Source organism: Giraffa tippelskirchi, chromosome 3 (assembly GCF_054371585.1).
Source record: "Giraffa tippelskirchi isolate mGirTip1 chromosome 3, T2T-mGirTip1v1.2.pri, whole genome shotgun sequence".
NCBI classification, from domain to species: domain Eukaryota; kingdom Metazoa; phylum Chordata; class Mammalia; order Artiodactyla; family Giraffidae; genus Giraffa; species Giraffa tippelskirchi.
Window position 1 is genome coordinate 151,490,083 of NC_137277.1, and position 17,883 is coordinate 151,507,965.

The 17,883-nt window shown below is 37.3% G+C and overlaps 1 protein-coding gene across 14 annotated transcripts in view; it reads left to right on the forward strand.

The window, feature by feature from the left end:
* The window catches only part of PARD3B (par-3 family cell polarity regulator beta), a 1,110,743-nt gene that overhangs the window by 344,026 nt on the left and 748,834 nt on the right, over window positions 1-17,883 (forward strand). The window lies entirely within an intron of this gene.

Here is a 17,883-nt window from a genome sequence, read left to right on the forward strand (position 1 = left end):
TTCTTAAGTATATGTTTTGTGCCAGACACCCTTTAAGCTGCTTAGTACTTAATGCTAAATGACACTGATGAGCCCTGCTTGAGTCGGGAGACAGAGAGTAACAAACCAGAAAAATCAAACAAAGCCAAAAGAGTATATAATTATAATGTGGTAAGAAAGGATAAAAACCAGGATGCTCTGTGAGACAGTAACTAGAAATGACATCAGGTGGAGGGACTGTGGAATGTCTTTGCAGAAAATACACCTGAGTCCATGTTGATTCTAAAGGCAAATAGAAGAAAGAAAAGATAGTAGGCAGCTAGCAATGAAAGAAGAAATAGGCTAATAGGAAACACGTAAGGCAGAGAGGAATAAAAACAAAGCTAATAGCATAGGAGCTCTCATGTAGAGCCGACAATAAATAGCCCACTCTAACAGAAATACCTCTCAAGATAGCCCTGCGTTACATCAGGGTACTCTAAGCCCTTAATGATTGAAATTTTGTACAGAAAGAGATGAAATATGTACATTCTATTTCAGAAAGTAAGCACTTGTGAAGAATTTTAGAAAAAAACCCCAGTACATATAGAGTAAAAAAGTTCTGGTGCTTAAAAAGAGTAAAGAGCCATTAGTAGAAATTTCACCTGGAGAAACATTACAAAACTGGAGATAAGGTGAAGGGAGACCCAGCTACAATATTTTTATTTCCCACGTTGTAAAGGGCGTCCAGAATATATAGATGTAGTATAATTATCATACAAAAGAAGACAGGTTTAAACACATCCTCCGTAGCATTTGTTCTTGTCATTGTTCCACATTTTGGCCATTCTAAGGATTATGTAGTGGTATATCATTGTATTTTTAATTTGCATTTCAATGACATCATGTAAACTGGATTTTTCATCTGTATACTTGTCAGAGAAGGCAATGGCACCCCACTCCACTACTCTTGCCAGGAAAATCCCATGGACAGAGGAGCCTGGTAGGCTATAGTCCATGGGGTCGCTAAGAGTCGGACACGACTGAGCGACTTCACTTTCACTTTTCCCTTTCATGCACTGGAGAAGGAAATGGCAACCCACTCCAGTGTTCTTGCCTGGAGAATCCTAGGGACGGCGGAGCCTGGTGGGCTGCCGTCTATGGGGTCGCACAGGGTCAGACACGACTGAAGCGACTTAGCAGCAGCAGCTTAGTTCTAGAACTTCATATCAACAAAAAATTATCCTCTGGGGCTTGGCTTCTGTCATTCCATAATGTTTGTGAAACTCAACCTCATAGTTGTGTGAAAGTGAAAGTCTCTCAGTCGTGTCCAGCTCTTTGTGATCCCATGGTCTGTACAGTCCATGGAATTCTCCAGGCCAGAATACTGGAGTGGGTAGCCGCTCCCTTCTCCAGGGTATCTTCCCAACCCAGGGATCAAACCCAGGTGTCCCGCATTACAGGTGATTCTTTACCATCTGAGCCACAAGGGAAGCCCATAGTTGTGTGAATCAGTGCTTTATTCTTTTCTATTGCAGAATAATATTCCATTGTATGGATATGCAGTAGTTTTTTCATTTTTTTTAGCTATTCTAATGAAGTGATATAGCGTGGTGCTTTTAATTTTTATTTCCCTTATGATGAATGCTATTTGATCTTTTTATGATTTTAAAAGTTTATTTAGTTTATGTTTTTAACAGTTCTACTGAGACATTACATATCCCACATAAATTTCACCAAGTTAAACTGCATTATTCAGTAGTTTTTAGTATATATATATATATATATATATATATATATAGTTATCCAACCATCACCAAAAGTTAATCTTAGAATTATTCATTTCTCAAAAAGGAACATTTCATGTGTGTAAGTGCAAGGTCACTCCCCTCTTCCAACCTATGCATTGTAAAATGTTTTATAGTTTTGTGTGTTCCTTATCCAAGGCCTGGTAAATAGGTCTCTTGGCTTTGTCCACACTGAGCATGAAGATGGCACATTTCTTTCTAGTCTGTCTTTCAAATCGCTTTGCAGAGCATCCTGTAAAAATCTTTAGGTGGAGTGCTCTCGAACTTGAACATGCATTCACATCACCTAAGGTTGCAGGCTCTGATTAGGTAGGTTTCAAGTAGATCTGAGATTGTGCATTTCTGACAAGTTCTCCCCTGCTGCCTGTGCTGCAGGTCCATGGGGTCTTGTTGAACTGCAAGGTAAGAGATTTTGGTTGGATGTCTTGAAAGAGGACAGTGAAAGGGAGGCTGTGTTTCTGCTGTAATATTTTCTATTCGATGATTTATATGCAGATGACATTTTTATTCTCAGAGTAGTTCTTATTCCATTTTGGGTGTTTTAAAAGTTCATCACATATCTTTGTAGGTATGTAAAAAGGGAATGGGCTTTAAGAATTTTAAAGATAGGATTCAGAAGAAGGCCTTGAAAACCTTACAGCATGTATTAGTTTGTTGATAGCTCACTAAGGACCCTGATGAACAAGGAAAGAGAAACAACTATACAGGGAGAATCCTTTAGGGTCCCTGTACGGACTAGTTGACTAAGAGTAGAATTTCTTAAAAGCCCTTTCAGGGCCCTTTCTCAGTTTTTGAAACCACTCCTTTGCTGGCCTTTCCCAAAGCTTATAGAGGACCCAGGGTGAAGAGGGAATTGTACTCAGAGCTGATGCCAGTTGAGAGATGTTGGCCTGGATCTGTGAAAACAGCAGTACCCATCCTTGCCTGAGTCAGTGGATTACTAGTTGAGTGGTAAACAAAAGGACAATATTGACTGTATATAGTTATTGACTATAATTGCTCAAAAGTATTAAGTTTGGCTTAAATATTTGTTTTCAAAGTGCAGTAATATGGAGATTTATTTACAGAGCTCTATTTGCCTCAACTCAGTGCTTGGTAAGAGCTATGTATTGGTGCGTCTAGTTTAAATGCAATTTTTTTTATATTTCCTTAAAAGCTCAGTACACTTTTACTGAGCAAACCAATTTTTTTTTCTACTGTTAGCCAACAGATAACTGAAGATACATTTTATAGACAAAATGGTTGTTGCATTGAGTTAAAGGACTTTGGTTTTCTGCAAAGCATAAGTAAGTGGCAGTTACCTCATGCTACCTTGGTCCTGGCAGACATGTAGACCTAACAGATAATATGCAAGGAAAGGTACACATTTTGACTTTTTAATTTGAGTTCTTTTAACAAGATGCACCTCTACCTCTATTCCAGGAGATGTTTCATTATGTTTACAAGGATCCCTCTCTCCAGGCCTGGTGGCTTCCAAACACTCAAGTCCACTTCTTATTAAATTTTAAATTCTATTAAGGTATTAAATTTTACCTGGTGGGGCCACTGCCTTAACATGGTCTGAAGTCTTGATTGAAAAGCCCTTCATTTAAAGATAGAGGTTATGTAAATGAAAGCACTCCACTGTAGAAATTTTGTAAGGTGTGTCTATTTAAAGTGAAGTATAAAAAAATTTTTTAAAGGAAAATAAATTAAAAAATATAATGAAATCTGTAATTTTGTCAGTCTACCAAAGAATATCACCAAAGATGTCAATATTTTATGACGGATCATTATACAACTTTCTGAAAAACACCAATAATGTTTGCAAGTAGTGAGGGTCAGCAAATAAAGATTTATTTAGTAATGATAATAATTGTGGTACATTTGCATACATGAGAACTCTGTGTTTCTGCTAGCCAAATACTTTGTGTCAGTTTGAAAACATCAGTTAGGAGTCCCACATCATTGTTTTGTTCATTTCAGAGAGAATAATTCTGGTTAGAGCAACTGAACTATGACTCTTAAGTTCTCAGAACTGAGTAACTTCCTCAGACTGAACATATTAAATTAGTTTCAATTTCCTGCCAAAATTTATAGACAGGTTGTAAATGAAAAAGCTGCCTCTGCTCTTCATTATCACCATATATTATAGTTTTTTAAATAAAAATGTTATTTACTTGCGCCTACTGTCAGATATTAAACTACAGAGGCATCCATCAACAGTTCTGTTGGTGCTGTAAAGAAAAAAGTCATGTAACAGCACACCTGGCTTCAGTGTTACACCAAAGAGTTAGTGTTACAAGGTGACTTTGATATGTCAGAAAAGCTAATTATGTCCCATCAAAGGACTGAAGAAATTGCCTTTTTTAATGAAAAGTATTTTATTGGAGGTGGCAGTGATCTTAGGCAAAGCAGTAAAACTAGGTGTGTAATTATATAAATTCTTTAAATTCTTATTAAACTTCACTAATTGACATGTTACTGTCCCATATTGTAGAAAAAAATTGGTTAAACATAAAAACCAGAAGAATGGTTTTAGACCATAGAGATACAATCTGATCTAAACTTGAGTCTCTCTCTGTTTTTTCTAAGTGCAGTCTCAATTTTCCTCTGATAATTATTTATAGTTATGCATGTTTTTATTTTATGTTGAACTAAGAGAATAGCAGATTTTTAGAGGAATAAAGATTTTAGTCAACAAAATGAAAAAGCAGCCTACAGAATAGGGGAAAATATTTGCAAAGCATTTATCTGATAAGGACTTGATATCTAAAATATATGTAAAATATATATTAAAATATGTAGATCATACAACTCAATAGCAAATAAATAAATAATTGGCAAAGAACCTGAACAGATTGAATCAAAGAAGACATACAGATGGCCAATACGTACCTGAAAAAGATGCTCAATATCACTGAGCATTAGGAAAATATAGATCTCAACCACAACAAGGTATGACATCATACCTGTTAGAATGGCTGTTATTAAGAAGAGGTGTTGCCGAGTGCATGGAGAAAGGGAAAGGCTCTTGCCGTGTTGGTGGACATGTAATTTGGTACAGTCATTATGGAAAACAGAATGGAGGTTCCTCAAAGAATAAAAATAGAGCTTCTATAGGGTCCAGTGGTCCCACTTCCGAGTATTTATCCAAAAGAAATTGGGATCTCAGAGACATCTGTACTCCCTTGTTCTCTGCAGCACTGTTCATGGTGGTCCAGATATGAAAACAACATGAGTGTCCCTTGATGGATGAATAAGGAAAACATGGGGTGTGTGTGTACATATATGCACATATATGTGTGTACTGTGTGTGTGCATGTTGTGTGTGTACTTTTCTGGGGGAGGAAATGGCAACCCACTCTAGTATTCATGCTGGGAAAATCCCATGGACAAAGGGATCTGGCAGACTATAGTCCATGGGGTCGCAAAGTGTTGGACATGAGCTACTGGCCACACACACATGCACAGACACACGTGTACTTTAGCCATAGTGAAATATTACCCATCCATAAAAAAGATGGAAACCCTGCCACTAGTGACAAGGTGGGTGAATCTGAAGCATTATGCTAAGTGAAGTAAGCCAGGAACAGACAAATATTGCTTGATATCATATACAGAATATAAAAGAGTCGAACTTGCAGAAGCAGATGGTAGAATGAAAGTTACTAGGATCTGAGCGGTTGGGAAATGGGGAGATATTGGTTCAAGGGTATAAAGTTTCTGTTATAAAATGAATAAGTTCTGGGGATCCAGTACACACGTGGGATTGTAGTTAGTAATAGTATCCTGGAAATCTAAGAGAGTAGAGCTTATATGTTCTCACCTCCCCTGCCTCCCCAAAATGTAGCTATGTGAAGTGAGATGATGGGTGGGTTAATTAGCTCAATTGTGATCATTGTTTCATAATGTATAGGGATATCAAAGCATCCCATGTATGCCATAAATATGTACAATATTTTGTCAATTATATCTCTATAAGTTGGAATAAAAGCATAATCAATTAATAACATATATATGTTCCTTAAAGACACACATTTCCTAGCTAAGGGAAATAAATTGCCCAAGTATCTTTTCGCTTCTGTTATGTATATGACACGTGTGTGTATGTTTCCCATTTACTGATACACACACATATATGTTTATATATAAATTCCACTTTTATTTCCTTTAAAGAACCTCATCAAGGGTGGTTGTGAAGTAAGTCCTGCTCTATTGTACATCAGGATTAAGAGCAGAACTTTTTATTGCTAGCTTTGACAGAATGTATGTGATTATTAGTAATGTCTTTTTTTGGAAAATTGTAAATTATAGGAATGCTGTGCAGGAAGAAAGAAATGAAGCATACAGCAGTTATTTAGTTTTACAAGATTGACAATGACTTTTTTTTTTTTTTTATGGAAAGTTCAGTACTTAAAGCAGAAAGCTGTAATTGTTGGCTGCTTTAGATGCCCTTAGCTATTTGAGATGTGGAAAAATGTATGCTATAAATGTTTTACTCCTATAATTGTCATCACTTCAGAATGGTTTGATTCAGTTACTCTGTAGAAAAAGTGCATGAAAAAATGATCTCTGGCAGCTTTCCGTAATGGTGACCGTTGGTTTTTCTTTTTAATTGCAAATGTGAAAGAAATTAGCTCATTTTTGTTACTAGATGAGCATGGTTTCTGAAACATTCTGTTTCTGTGTCTCGAACAGTAGTCCAAGCAAGGACTGTGACAGGGCAACCAGTAAAGAGTAACTGTCTAAGTGTTTCTGGTGGGAGAACTTCTCAGGGTGTATTCCAGCTATTTGGATTTGTGATTCTGAAATAGTAAAATGAGACTTGAAGGTTTGAACTACCCCATATCAGAAAACTCATAGATATGAGTACAGGTAACCAGGGTGTGGGGTTTATCCTCCTCCTGACTCATGTTCTGTGACACTGGGTAAATCACCTTTCTCTCTGGGTATCCTGTGATGCCATGGTCAGCTCTAAGATTGCTTAGATTTTGCAGCAGTGTGACATGCATGGAGGAAACCAAATGTAAAAATAGATGATTTACAGGAATCTAGGCCAGAGCATTATCTTGGGAACCAGAGGCCTTACTGGGTTGTAGGTAGAGTAAGATTCTTTAAAATAACTCTTGATACCTAACATGGCATGTTTTTTGTAAAGCTGTTAGAGATTGTCTCTTACCAGCATTAAACGTCTTGGAATTGAATATTTGGTTGGAGGTGGTTTGGTTTGTATACCTACTTATGCCTAATCAATTTTTGTACTTACAGCTCATAGCTTGATTCTGAAACAGGTTAGCAGAGTCTAGGTATCACTGAGTGTATTCTTTTTGCCACTGCCTGATTGACTGGCTGACAGAAGCCAGGTGCCAGCCTGTAGTTAGATTGAAATGGACTCTGATGATTAGTAGAATTTTAATGGGAAATAAAGTTGAGGTTATTTTCACTTTGTTTTATTAAGTGTGAAATTGCAAAGCATCCTTTTATATCGATCAGACATGATATGGCTGTTCTGAAGGATTCATTTCTTTGATGTACCTGGATTGTGCTTCTCAAAAGGAATAGATTGGATCCCAGATTTTCTTTTCCAGACTGCCAACTTCCGATATGTGGGAGATTGCTCTGTAAAATGACCCCATTTCTGAAGGATATTTCTCACTGTTTTCAAAGGGGGCTGTCAGAGCCCAAGAAAAGAAAAGGTTTACTGTCAATGTTCTTTGAGAAAAGTTGGAGGAGTTGTTTGGGCTTTAACATCATTTAGCTTGAAATTATCAGCTGTTCTCCATCTCTATCTTTGGCTGGTTGCCTGCAAGTTCCATATACACAGTGGTTTGGAATACAGCAGAGTAGGCAAAAGCCTTGTTATCTCCCAGAAACGTACAGCTGATGTGGGGCTGCACATAAATGACTTTCCCATGGACAGGATATCTGGTCTAACTACTTTAAAAAATTGCATGATCCTATAGGGAAGCCTCACTAACTAATGCAATAATTATCTAGGAGAGGAGCCAACATCCTGCAATTATATTAGAACAAATGTGCTGCAATGTTTCTGTTTGTGTATGTCTCTTGGCATCTTGAATTAATATTTTATCATATTTCATTAAGAAAAAAAAAATAAGCCAGAGAAGCCTTGGAAACAAAATCATTTGGAATTACCTGTTGTGTGAGGTTAGGAAATTTCTATGAAATTTCTTCCATCTTGACAAAATAATTTCACACCACTGAAAACAATTCATGTTTCCCTCATAGTTAATAGAGGCAAGTAGTTTTCCTTGAGGTCTGCTTTAGAAAAACTTGACCCTATTAGACATTATCTTTAGTTACTTAATTTTTCTTTTTATTGTTTTGTAATGTGTCTACATAAATTGAATGCATATAGTAGGTTTTTTTTTTTTTTGGTTGAATGCAAAGTAGATTAACAGAGTTCAACATTTATAAGTTGGTAAACCTTTAACTGGCAGTTATTTCTTCAGAAAGATGTTGTTTATTTTATGTATAGCTTCAGTTTATATTGATAATGTAACCTAACATGGAATTTTGCTTAATAAAATTTAAAAACAACTAGGAGGACTTAAGCTTTTTTTTTTTTCCTTTCTTTTAGTCATAGATGACTTAACATTGTCATTTTCAGTGGCTGGGGAAATGATTTATTTTAACTTGTATATCTCAAATGAAAAATAACATCTCTTGGATTTGGTAGACAGTCCCCAACAGTGACATGCTCATGCTAACTGGGCATCTTTCAAAGGCAAATTTCTGGTGGATACCAGGCCAGGGTGATGGAAGAAGATCTGAGGCCCCATGCATAGTTGACATAGGATCTTAGTCTGGGGTAGTAGTGGAGGAGCGGGTTGTTCAGAAAGAGAATGAGTTTCTAATAAAGAGCCCAGATTACTGATCCTGTGGGTAATCATCAGTTGTTAGCTAGGCATCAGTCTTCCTCTCCTAAGGTGATAAAGGTGTGCTTTTGCACTGTCTTAAATCTTGAGTATTGTAGGAGGGGCAAAGTTAGACCCAGGCACCATGATTGGTATTGTACTGTGGTTGTCATTTTGTAAAGGGCCTAGTAGATAGCTGATAGAGCATGTCTGGGACACAGTCTACTATCAGGCAGCAAAAACACCTTCTTAGATATACTTGGATATACATGCATGCTTTTTATTTCAGCAAGGGGTGGAACAGGGTCTCACTCGCACTTAAGCACAAAGCTGTGAACTAACTTTCACTACCTTTGGAACATAATGGCTGGGGTTGATTTTAATTTCTAAACTTTGCATATCCAACAAAAGCAATTTTGTTAATTTTCCCATGTTTAAAAACCTGTCCCATTCCTCTGTTTTCCAGAAGTGAGAATCCACTGAGAAATCTTTGTTACCAGTCGGTACTTGCGTCCCATTGTACCCAGAGTTATTATCATTGAATTTAGTGTTAAATCACTCTAAACATTTCTTCTAGATTGTATCTTCCATGAGGACAACAGACTGATCATTATTTTATAATCCTTTTAAGATTTAACATAATATTGTGTAGTCTAGAAATATCAACACTTTACCACTGGATTGATTTATTTTTTGGCAGATGGCTGATTTTACAAAAATCTTAATTTGTAGATTGTCTCTTTTATTTCCCTCTCTTTCTTCATGCCTCACAAAGGATTGCTTAGTGTGTTGGTAGTCAGAGTCTGACAAAACATTCATTTTGAAGACTACTAGTTGATTCTATGGACTTCAAAGAAGGGGTCCTGTTGTAGGTCTTTCAATGTTATGACTTAGGTTCATAATTTTTCTATTCAAAATGTGGCTTGTGGACAGCATGACATCATCTGCAAGCTTGTTAGGACTGCAGAATTGTGCTCTTCCTCCCAGTCACTGACTTAGAATGATTTTGAGAGAAATCAGATGATTGTGAATCTCCAAAAATTAAAAAACTGCTATGAGAGAACCTCAGAGAGTTAACCTTCAGTACTGTAAACACCATTCAGGATGAGTTAGGAAGTCCTGGTGGAATTTTGGGGAACTATTCCAACCTCATTCTTTGCACACCTTTGCAGGGAATAAGAGATGAGACTTTTCTATGAAGGGGAATGAGTTTCCATTACTTTTGTAAACACACCTTGTGGTCCAAGTCTTTGCCTCCTGTTTGGACTATCATGTAAATGAGAATTTACATTTTTTTTCTCAGTGTCTCTGGAAATGCTAATAAAAATAAGTTTCCTCGTGGTTGTTTAATTACCAGTGTTGTTCTTATTGACTGTTTACTATGTTGACATTGTGAAGTAGTGGGGAGAATATGGACTTTGGAACCAATTGGAAACTGGTTTTAAATCCTGGATTTGCCAAATGTTAGAACTATGTAGCCTTGAATCAGTTACTGAATCTTTCTATACCTCAATATCCTCAACTGTAAAGTGGGACTGAGAGACCAACTTTCTATAATCTCTTTGCTTCACTTTGGTTAAATACTTTACAAAGCAAGTATCTGAGAAAATCCATATAACTCACACATAATAAGTATCTAGGAAATGGTAGAAATTAATACCCTCATCACTGTCTCCTCCTCCTCCTTCTCATCATCCTCACCAACACTTAAGTGTCTCCAGTGGTAACTGTGTTAATGTTCTATGTTCCAGAATGCTGTTGAGACCTAAGTTGTTGTTCTCTGTTTAATTTTCCATCATTGATATGTTTTCTGCCTTAAGATACATGCACACATTTTCTTTGTGGGAGTAAATACAAAGTAGTAGCTAAGTCTTCACTTCTTTTAGGCTTCAGGTGAAACGTCTCAACCTTGAGTATTACCAGATAGGAGATAATCATAGAGGACCACTGCAAGTGAGGTTACTGCTAATAGACAAGGGCTGTTGAGGTGAAAAATATAAATATGTCTGCAAGTTTGAAATGCAGCTGTTGAAATAGATGGAGAAGACCCACTTTAGTAAGGATAAATAAAAAGAAGCTACATAATTTGAATACTTTGTAAATAGAATTGTGACTTTGTAACCAAAAGGGTGGGATTTTTTACCTTAACTTTTCTGTATTTTTTCTCCAAAGATATAATTAAGCTGTAAGCAGAATAGAAAATTTCCTTCTGATATAAGCACATCTTTCTTTATAAACAGAAAGCAACTGAGTGTGTGCATACATTTTTTTTTCAGAGAACTAATATTTATTGAACACCATTTATGCTGGCCATGCTACATGTTTCGTGTTTTGTTTCATCCTCATGAAAGTCCTGTGAGAGAAACTGTGTTATTCATATTTTAAAGAAAAGGTATTATCTTTAAAATATCTTTCAGAGATTAGTGAACTGGAACTTTATTCAAGATCTGTGCTTCTCCCACTTAGAGGTTGACTATAAAATGGATATAGAAATTGAAGACTAAGTTTGTTGAATTTGATAATTGTGGATAATATAACGTGTTTCAGGTGTTTAGTTGCATGTGTGTATCTGATTTCAAAATTGGACTATGAAAGCCTTGGAGATTCGGGGGCTCTGGTATTATATCTCAAGTAGAGACTACCATTACCATTTTTTTGATTGCTCAAGAAATGTCTGTGAACCAAATACTGAATGAGCTACACGCTGCTCCTCTGAATTATTTGCTTTGTGTGGAAACAGCTTCTCAGTGACATGGTCACCCCCAGAAGAGATTCCTTTTGCCCACGTTGTGTTTTCTAAGTGATGTTACAGGGCACTTGAACACCTGCAAAGAAGAGATGAATCATAGAGTCAGTTTTCCAGTTTCCTTCTGTCCACAATTTTGTGGCTTAAAATAATCTTTCAAACTATTGAATTGGCCAGAAATTTCATTTGTTATTTTCTGTAAGATGGCTCTAGTAGCACTTCATTGTCTTTAACTTCATTCAAAACAATTTTGTTAGAGTGTATTGTGACAGCTGTCATATCAGTGTGTGTTTACGAAAAAACTTATCAAGATCATTGAATTTTTGTGTAGCCATTTTAATATTGAAGATGGAAGAAAAACATTTTTGGTGTATTATATTTTATTTTTTCAAGAAAGGTAAAAACACAGCTGAAACACAGCAGATTTGTGCAATGTGTGGAGAAGGTGCTGTGACTGATTGAATGTGTCAAAAGTAGTGTGCGAAGTTTTGTGCTGGAGATTTCTCACTGGATGATGCTCCATGGTTGGGTAGGCAGTTAAAGTTGATAGCAATTAAAGTGTGAAAGTTTCTCAGTCATGTCCAGACTCTTTGTGACCCCATGGACTGTATAGTCCATGGAATTCTCCAGGCCAGAATGCTGGAGTGGGTAGCCATTCCCTTCTCCAGGGTATCTTCCCAACCCAGGGATTGAACCCAGGTCTCCCGCATTGCAGGCGATTCTTTACCAGCTGAGTCACAAGGGAAGTCCAAGAATACTGGAGTGGGTAGCCTATCCCTTCTCCAGGGAATCTTCCTGACCCAGGAATCGGACCAGGGTCTCTTGCATTGCAGGCAGATTCTTTACCAACTGAACTATCAAGGAAGCCCAGATAGAAATTATCAAGACGTTAATTGAGAGCAATCAACATTATACCACTTGGGAGATAGCCGACATACTCAAAATATCCAAATCAATCAATAAAAATCAGTTGCACCAGGTTGGTTGTTTTTTGCTTTGTGTGGGTGGATTCCACACAAGTTAAGCAAAGAAAAAAAAAAACAAAAAAAGCTTCTTGACCATATTCCTCATGACAATTCTCTACTTCACTGTAACAAAAATATTCTTTTATTTTAAAACAAATTTGATGTGCTAAGAAAAGTAGACACTATGCAATCATGTGGAATGGAAGAGATCACAGAGCAAGTGAAATGAAATACCACCAACTACACGAAAGTCCAGTCTTCATCCAAAGAAGGTGATGTTGTGTATATAATGGGATTGGAAGGGAGCTCCTTCCAAAATCAAATGATTAATTCCAACAAGTATTGCTCCCAATGAGACCAACTGAAACTAGCACTTGACAAAAAGCATCCAGAATTTACAGAAAACACCTAACCTTCCCTCAGGAAAACACAAAACCATGTGTTTCTTTGACCTGGCAAAAGCTGTTAAAACCTTGCCTGTGAAATTCTGATTCATCCACCATATTTACCAGACATTGCATTTTCAGATTTTCATTTATTTTGGACTTTAAAAAATTATCCTAATGGAAAAAATTCAAATACTTGAAAGATTGTAAAAGGCATGGAATAATTCTTTGCTCAAAAAGATAAAAAAATAAAAATTAGGAAGATGTAATTATGAAGTTGTCTGAAAAATGGCAGAAAGTAGTGGGACAAAATAGCGAATATGTTATTTAATAAAGTTCTTGGTTAAAACGAGAAATATGTCTCTCTTTTTAACTTAAAGACTGAAGGAACTTTTTGGCCAACCAATATTTGTAAGGCTTCAATTTTGTTTACAAGACAAAGCATTCACCAAACTGAGCCAATTATCAGAGATAGTAGTCATCTAAAGCGTGTTGTCTGGGTGGGTGGGTGACATCTTAATGTAGGGATATAAGGAGACAAGGCTTATCCTTGTGCTTTTTGATTATCCAGAGTCAGAAATAAAGTTGTGTGTTTTCAACTTGATTTTTGAGTTCCCTTCATAGATATGCCATTATAACGAAAGCATTTGGCCCTCATTATGAGACATCAAGAGAGCTGTCACCATTGCTCTAGCACCAGTGTCTCCAGTAAAAATGAGAAATACTCTGAGATCTCTTAGTGAATTCTTGGGTGTTCCCTGCCAGTGTTTTGGGTCTTGGTGTTTTATGAATTATTCTTCAGTCTATGTATTTCTATCAGACTTGACAGTAGTCTTTAGGCTGAATACTAGGTTTTAACAAAGGAAAATACTTGATATTATTAAGCAGGACCTGCTGAGATTTGCTTTGAGATGCAGGATGCAGAAATTTAACATATTTGAGATTGGTGTCTAGGCAACATACGAAATCATACAAACAAATATAATCGATAACGTCTCTTCAGTGCCAGGCAAACCCTATAAAAACTGGTTTATTTTGGGTTGGATGGAACTATTGATGAATAAAAATGTTTTCTGTGGACTGAGAATGATCTAGAGATGAGGGCACTTGGGAATTCTTTTCCTTTGAGGGATTGTCAGACAGTTGGTCTGTTTAACATCAGGGTGTCACACGAAGGCAATTCTTTTTTTTTTTTTTTTTTGAGATGGGGCTTTAGCCTAATGACTGTGACTGCCTAACAGTCACTCCTGGTGTCTGACAGGCAGTTTCAGCATTTTCAAAGGCCTGCAGGGTATGTATCATTACCCTGAGCATTTTATGCAGCAAGCCCATCAAGGCATTATTTTTTAAAAATTAGTTTTCAGTGCCATCTGTTCAAAGATAGGTAAACTGGATCTCTCTAGTTCCTTTGTTTTTTGTTTAGGGAATGTTATCTGTTCAATAGAGAGGAATAGTAATTGGATTACATTACTGTAATTCATTTATTAAGAGAGCATTAGAATCCACAGTAGTGTGTTTCCATCTTAGAATCCACAAATTACCAATTAAACACAATCTTCTGTTCTAAAACAATGTGATTATTTTTATTTAAGCCTGTTTTGGAAGCTGAGTCACTTGTCGCCTACATATATCTTTGTTTAAAAAGCATTAGTGGAATATTCCTGAAGCTGGGGCCATTCCTTGCTCATTTGTCATTTACAAGGGTAGCTGTTCATCCAGACAAAGCCTGGCCACATTTGGGATATCCCTTCTGTATGTCAGCTAGTTGCAACACGTTTTAAAGGCAAAACTGTCAAGAAATTATACCACTTTAAGAATAAAATACATTTATTTGAGAATGTGGTAAACTACTCTATTAAAAATAAAAAAGCCAGACTGCTATAAATGAGAAAACTGTTTTCTTTGGTTTAGCAATATTGATTGAGCACTGTTATATACCTGCTCATTTCATTCCTTTTGGGGGTTTTAGCAAATTTAAAATCACATCCTTGCCCTCAAGTAGGGGGCAACTATAGATATAGCCATTCCCTTCTCCAGGCTATCTTCCTGACCCTAGGATCAAACCCAGGTCTCCTTCAGGCAGATTCTTTACCATCTGAGCCACCAGGGAAACCTATAGATATAATGTGGATACACATGAAAAGCTAAATAGCAACACCAGATAGCTCTGTAAAAGACGAGAGACAAGACAGCATATATTTTAGAACCAAAAGTGGCAAAGGCTTTGAGTTTTGACCAAGAGCTCACTGTGCAGTTGAGTAGCCAGAAAAGTCTTCAGAGAAGTGGTGGAATTTGAGGTGAGTTTGAGGAGTACATGGGGGCTTCAGGCCCCAGTGTTCCAACTGTAAGGGACAGTATGAGAAGGGTGGGGAGGTGCAAGGGCACCAGAGAATTGAGAAGCAAAAGAGTAAATGAGGAAATGGCAAACCACTCCAATATTATTGCCTGGAGAATTCCATGGACAGCAGAACCTTGTAGACTACAGTTCATGGAGTTGCAAAAAGTCAGACATGACTGAGCAACTAACAATGAGGAGGCTGAGATCAAAAGGGCAGAAGCAGGATGTTAGATAGGAGTGAGCACTGGTTTTGCTGAGAGGATAGACAGAAGACATGAAAGAATTCCATGCCTTTCTAGACATGTGTGGAAATATCCTCTGAACAGTGTGTGGTGTTCATTGGTGTATTCATCAACAATAAAGCAAAGGGTTGAGGATGTCAGGCCTGAAGTCTTCATTACAGAGGAGATTGGGTGGCTGGGGCAGGGAGTGGTGATGAGTTAAAAGTTCAGTAGACTGGGATCTCCTTGGAGAAGAGAAGTTAGCAGTCAGAAGGTAGACAAAGCACAGGGAAGAGTACTGTGTCTCATATCCAAAAGAAAAGACAAACCTTGAAGTCAGTTCCAGAGGGGATATGGTTGTGTCAGAAGGTATGGAAGGGCCAAGATAATGAGGTCTGAGAAAAGTCCTTTGGTTATGACTACAGAAACCTTTTGAGAATCCAGTGGTATAGTAAGAAGCAAGCAAAATATTTAGTAGGCTTAGGAGGGAATAGCTAGATATTTTATGAAACAGTAAGACTGGTAGATTTTATAAGCTAAAGAATTATAGATGGTGCTTTTAATAGATTGTTTATCTCCTAGATAAGCAAAAACAGAGGAGGCATATTTTGCAAATGAAACAGTAAGATAAATAGAAATGAAATCACTGAACTTCCAAAGGTCAATGCTTCATGAATCTGAATGACATTCCAACATTTTAGGGAAATCTTGAGTTAGCTCTGCTTCTCTTTCATTTTGCCTCCCAGCTACTTGAGATTTGGTTTCCAGACCCTTAGCCTCTTCAGGGCCATTTCAGGCCATAGGTGAGCACACCAAATGGATTGTGTCCCATCCCCTTCACCCATAATGCTTGGCTCCTTCTAAAGATCACCTCTGTTCCTTTATCATTTCAATTCTTACATGATACCCTGTGATGAATGGCCTCCCTACCATATATGGTCTTTCTTCCATATATAAAAGGGATGCTGATGTTTGCCAACTACATAACTTGCTGGTCCAGTGCAAGATGAAAATGGCAAGCACCTTGCTTAAAACTTAGAAGAAATTCAGGGCAGTAACAAATCAAGTATTAAAACAAGAAAGCTTGCAGCTCTTTGACTGCAGAGGTTTGAGTAGGCATGAAGCCAGCCCTGTTTATGACAACTTTTCAATGTCAGGAAGATAGCAGCAACCAGTCATCATGTTAGGAGAAAATATGATACCAAATTGTATTAAGAACATTTGAACAAAAAAAGGAATTTTCTGACTGGAGTTTCTTCATGATGTCATATTTGGCTGGACTTACCTCTGATCACCATCTAAGGTGTCAAAATAGTTACTCTTGTTTTGTCCATCTCCTCCTCCATTGATCCTACAAAAGAGGAATGGTGAAGAGAAAATTGACAGTGTTCAGACTCTTTCAGAGTAACCTGTTGGCAAGTCTCTTTGCACTAAACTAACAAATTGATTTTCTAACAGCCATGTTCCTAAATGGAAAGTGTTCTAATCAGTTACCCAGAATTGCTGACTCTAAAACCATCTGAATGGTTTTTATGTGATGACTTTTCTCTTTCTATAGGAAGACATGAAGAGTTAGGGTTTCTTTGTTGCTGTTGTTGTTGTCATTTGCTTATTTTCAAGAAGTTTCATTTTACTTTGGGAATGTATTCTCTAGGGCTGTCTGTTTTCTTGCAGCTGGATGTAGGATTTACTAGGTTTGCTTTGCCTTGTCCGTGTGCTGGTGGGTAGCATTCACCACAGTTCCAATCCATATGGCTCCCAGCTGGCAGTACAAGTGCCACATTAATGGCTCAGTGGCCCAAGTACGTGTAGGAAGGTTTGCTTTGGTTCTGGATTGCATACGTAATAGTCATTTCTCAAATATTTGTTGAATAAATAATGTAGAAGCTTTATTTCATTTTTTATCCAAGTCTTTCAGCAGATGATGATAGAGCATAGAACAGCACAGTGGTTTAGGGGACTCTTCCGTGTTGACAGTAGAGAAGATTCACTCACTAGTCAAGAAGTTTCATTTGCCTCTATATCCAACAGTAGGTATAGCTCAGTTGATGAAGTGTAAGCTTTGGCCAAAATGTGTGTACATTAGACATACATTAAATTCATTGGGTAACTATTTAAAAGATGACTCTGTTGATGGATTTTCTATGTTTGGGGTATTATCATTGATTTTTCCCTCCCTTTCACTGTCTTTATTGTTACAGATGAAATTAGTAAGAGAATCCAGGAGACATTCTCAACTCAGAGTGTCACAAAGTGATAACTGAGATAAGTAGATATGTGGCCTAAGGACTGATACCTCCAGTGAGGCAGTGGTGTCCCCGCTTGCCCCACTGCCAATCCAGCCTCCCTAGTTCATTTTATTAAGTTGTATCACATTTTACTGCAGCTACTACAGCATCTTTGCTGTCTGGAGGATTAGAATGGTTGATGAGGATCTTATTTTGGATCTAAAACAACTGACATTGATCTTTTTCAACGGGCAAAAAGATATTATCTCTTGCCATCATCCACTGCCCCCACTAGGATATGCTAGGAATCTGTATCTAATTACCTGTGCAGCTAATTACCTCTGCCTTGCTAAGCAGCAGCAGTAATCTCATT